Source organism: Procambarus clarkii, chromosome 11 (assembly GCF_040958095.1).
Source record: "Procambarus clarkii isolate CNS0578487 chromosome 11, FALCON_Pclarkii_2.0, whole genome shotgun sequence".
Classification (NCBI taxonomy): domain Eukaryota; kingdom Metazoa; phylum Arthropoda; class Malacostraca; order Decapoda; family Cambaridae; genus Procambarus; species Procambarus clarkii.
Genome location: NC_091160.1, coordinates 5158193 through 5162567, shown reverse-complemented (window position 1 = coordinate 5162567; position 4375 = coordinate 5158193).

Here is a 4375-nt window from a genome sequence, read left to right as displayed (position 1 = left end):
TTTCCTTGTTAATAACCTCTAGAAAGTCTGTTTATTTCATAGGCTATTAGCAACTAAGTATAGTGGTAGTAAGTTTTTAAATACAAAAGTTTATTATTTGCTAGATAAAGGTGCAAGTTTGTCGATCCCTCCGCAGAGGGCTCATTGCCGTGTTAAGTGGCCGCCTGGAGCTGCTGGGGTTGGCTCGGCCCCCCGACCTCATGCCTGCTCTGGGTGTTGTACTTGTGAATGATGCACCATCTATGGTGCGAGATGAAGACTTTGCACCGGCCTGAGAGAATGTACAATATCGTTGAACTGTTTAAAAAGAGAAGGGTGTTGCCCGAAGCAGTGCTCAAGTGCACCAACATGTATTTGGCGCCTTTGCAGGCCCGGTAAGTGGTATCCCTCGGCTCCTGCCAGAGCCGTGCAAAACTGGTAACGGGCTCAGGCTGGACGGGAAATGTGTGTACCTTTACAAACTGCTAATTTTTTTAATCTTTGTTAAATGCATGATTTATGTATAAGGTATATAATATAATTTATTCAGGTAAAAGTGCATACATAAAAGATGTTAAAATGTTGGATTTTGAGCAGGTACATAATATGCCTAAAGACACCAATGTGCAGTTTCAAGCAATATGTGGGAAACAGACTAAAATTTAAAACTAAGAGATCAAAGCATAAATTGAATTGAGAAGGAAAAAAAATAGTAATGGATAGAACGAAAAATTGAAACGGAACGGCAAAAGTAATTTTACTAGACTACAATTTTCTTCGTTTATACATAGCGGATATCGGCAGTTAAAAACAAGTTGCCCCCTCCCTTTCCAGCCTGTTGTCATGAGGCGGCTTAGTGGGCGGCTGCCGAGCTGTGATGCTCAATGGGACGGTCCTGTGTCCTTTTGAAGCCTTGTGCTCCTGCTGCCGTCTTCACTAATTGTGCTGGTTGCTATTTCCTCTGAAGTTCCCTTTTTCTTCACCCGACCCCCCCCCCCCACCACCACCACCACCACCACCACTCTTCAACTAATTCTTTCCCGCCGACCTTTTGACATTCTTAATTATTCTTTGCCATCTATTTTTATGCCAGGTGTTTGGGGAGGCACTCGCCCATGGAACCGTGGTACCCGACGTTACTGAACTCGATCTCGACGGACTGATGATTCTTAAGGTGGCGATTGCCAATTGCAGGGCGTATACTCACGATGCACCCCTGGGGGTGGGGCGGGGGTCTGTCTTGTCAGGCACCTGGTTGATACCTGGTTGATGGGGTTCTGGGAGTTCTTCTACTTTCCAAGTCGTTGATTGGGTTCTGGGAGTTCTTCTACTTTCCAAGTCGTTGATGGGGTTCTGGGAGTTCTTCTTCTCTCCAAGTCCGGCCCGAGGCCAGACTTGACTTGTGAGAGTTTGGCTGTTGCTCGGAGCGGCCCGCAGGCCCATATACCCACCACAGCCCGGTTGGTCCGGCACTCCTTGAAGGAAACAATCTAGTTTCATCTTGAAAATGTCCACGGTTGTTCCTGTAATATTTCTGATGCTCGCTGGTAGGACGCTGAACAACCGTGGACCTCTGATGTTCATACATTGTTCTCTGATTGTGCCCATGGCACCTCTACTCTTCACTGGTTCTATTCTGCATTTTCTTCCATGTCGTTCACTCCAGTACGTTGTTATTTTACTGTGCAAATTTGGGACCTGGCCCTCCAGTATTTTCCATGTGTGTATTATTTGGTATCTCTCTCGTCTCCTTTCTAGTGAATACATTTGGAGAGCTTTGAGACGATCCCAATAATTCAGGTGCTTTATCTCGTCTGTGTGTGCCGTATGTGCGCCGTATATATGTACGTAGGTGTCCTATCCTCTAATTGTGGCTCACGAATAAGCCCCCATAACCACCATGGAATGTAATTATTACATACTAGTTTCTGCTGCTGCTGAATGATCCTTGTATAACTCCCCAGGCTCGTCGGGTGGGCGACCAGGCGCACCCCCAACCCCCGAGTCGAACTGTTGGAAGACCAGGCTCTGTAGCCCTCACTATATTGGGCCCAGACAAAGCTACTCCTTTGACCCTCCCGACTACTCCCTTCATCTCACCCTCCCTCTGTGGTAGGTTGAGCCCCCAAGCCTCCATTGGTGACCACCTCATCACCTGGAGTGGCTACTTCTCTCATTGTGACAACTGCACCTTTTACCTCCCCCCCCCCCCCCCCACTCTCGTTGGGTGTTTGGCACTAACCTCCCCCCCCCCTTTTTAAGACTCGCTCATAAGATTCGCTCCAGTGCTAATACGTTCCACACCTTATTTATTCCTGCTACATGGACTAAATATTTTTATCTCAACCATCCGGATTCTACACGTCCTGAATATTTCTTCCTTCATTAACATCTCGTGGATTAGGTGGATGCCTCTTACTTTTAACCCCACCTGTACTGGTACAAAGTGTCATTGCTGCTGCTCCTCAGGATGCAGCTACCTGCTTAGCCATATTGTCCGGCATTGAGAAGACCCCCCCCCCTCCCCACCTCAGTTAGGGGCCTCCAAAAATACCCGGTTAAATGCCAGTGTTGGCAGTTATCCTACTGCACTATGTTGCGACTGGTGTTAGGGCCCTGAAAGACTGCCACGAGGATATTAAACATATCCTTGAAGCCTAAGGTCATTCAGTCCTACAGGTTATGTTCACTCGACCCCCCTCATGGTCATCAGCTTCTACACATTGTGAAGATCACTTTTGATAGTTAAACCTTTCCACCTACTATAATTCTTGTTGGTGCCAGATGCTCCACTTAGGAGTACATTCCCTCTCCTAGACTTTGCAACAAGTGCTGGAAATTTGAGCATGGTGCCCTCAAATGCACAATTGCAGTGTATGCCCCATGAGGGGTGACTCTGGTCACTAAGAGAGTGCTCTTCTTTCCAGGCTCACTACCTCAATTGCGGTGACGCCCACCCTACCTTCTGCACGTGTATAAACTACAAATGTTAGGAAGACTTCAATTTGAAGCACCGCAATAGTTTTTTCCTGAGGCGAGACGCAAAGGCCGGCATCTCTCCTCTTTCACTAGCATATCTTATGCTCGTGTGCCCCCTCACTGTCTGGCCTGTTGTTGCCGTGAGGGGGCTTGGTGGGCAGTTGCCGGGGTGTGAAGCTCCATGGGTCAGTCCTGTCCTTTTGCAGCCTTATGCTCCTGCTGCTGTCTTTACCCATTTTGCCAGTAACCTTATCCTTTTCCTCGTGTTTCATTGTTCTCCCCCCTCTTCTATCATATTGTAATTTCCTGCCGACCTTTTGCCTGTTTTGATTATTCTTTCGACTTTCTTTTCTGACGCCCGGGTGTTTGGGGAGGCATACTCTTGCACCCGTAGAACTGTAGTACCCAACGTCTCGAGCGAGTAGACCCTTTTATTGTCAAACCCCCTTTCGTCACTGAGCCCGATCTCGACGGACTCGCGGTTCTTAAGGTGGCGTTTGTGGGGCGTATACTCACGACGCACCCCTGGGGGGACCCCGGCAAGATCGGCGATAGCTTGTTGTTGGGTGTCCTGCCTCTAATTGTGGCTCCATGGTAGGTGTGGGGGCATATTCGGGAATGAATGTTTCTTTTTCGTATCTATGTTGTATTCTGTTCCTCCTTTCCCTTCTCAGGCTCGTGGGGGTGGGCGACCAAGCCCCCGAGTCGGTCAGTGTTGGAAAACCGGGCTCTGTAGACCCTGCTGCATTGGGGCCCCGACCTAGCTCCTCCTTTGGCTTCTGACTACTCCCCTCCCTCTGTGGTTGGGTCGAGCCCCAAGCCCCCAGTGGTGACTACCTCGTCCCCTGGCATGGCTCAATCTCAAGTTGTAACTACTGCGCCTTTTAACCCCTCTCTGGGGGTTCTCAACGCCATCCTCGACACGGCTGCAGTCGCTCGGTTCCTTCCCGTTATGATGCCTATCAAGCCTTGTTTGGTCCCGCTTCGTGGGCCAAATACTTTGATCTCCTCCCTCTTGATTCTGTGCCTCCTGACGATTTTCTCCCTCCATCGACATCTTGTTGATTCCGTGGATGCCTCTATTATCTTCAACCCCACTCATCTCGGTACATGTGTGATTGCTGCTCCTTCCCAGGATTGCTTGGCTGCCTTATCCTGCCTTGGCGAGACCCCTGTTCGGGTCTCGAAGAATGCTCAGTTGAATGCCAGTGTTGACACTATTCTCCTCCCGCCCCATGTTGTGACCGGTGTTCGGAATCTGCAGGACTGCCACGATGATATTCGGCATATCCTCGATGCCCAGGGCCATTCTATCCTCCAGGTGGACACGTTTACTCGTCCCCCTCGTGGTCGTCGCTGTCAACCCCTTCGGGTTGTGAAGATTACCTTTGATGGTAGGACCCTTCCCCCCCCTTCC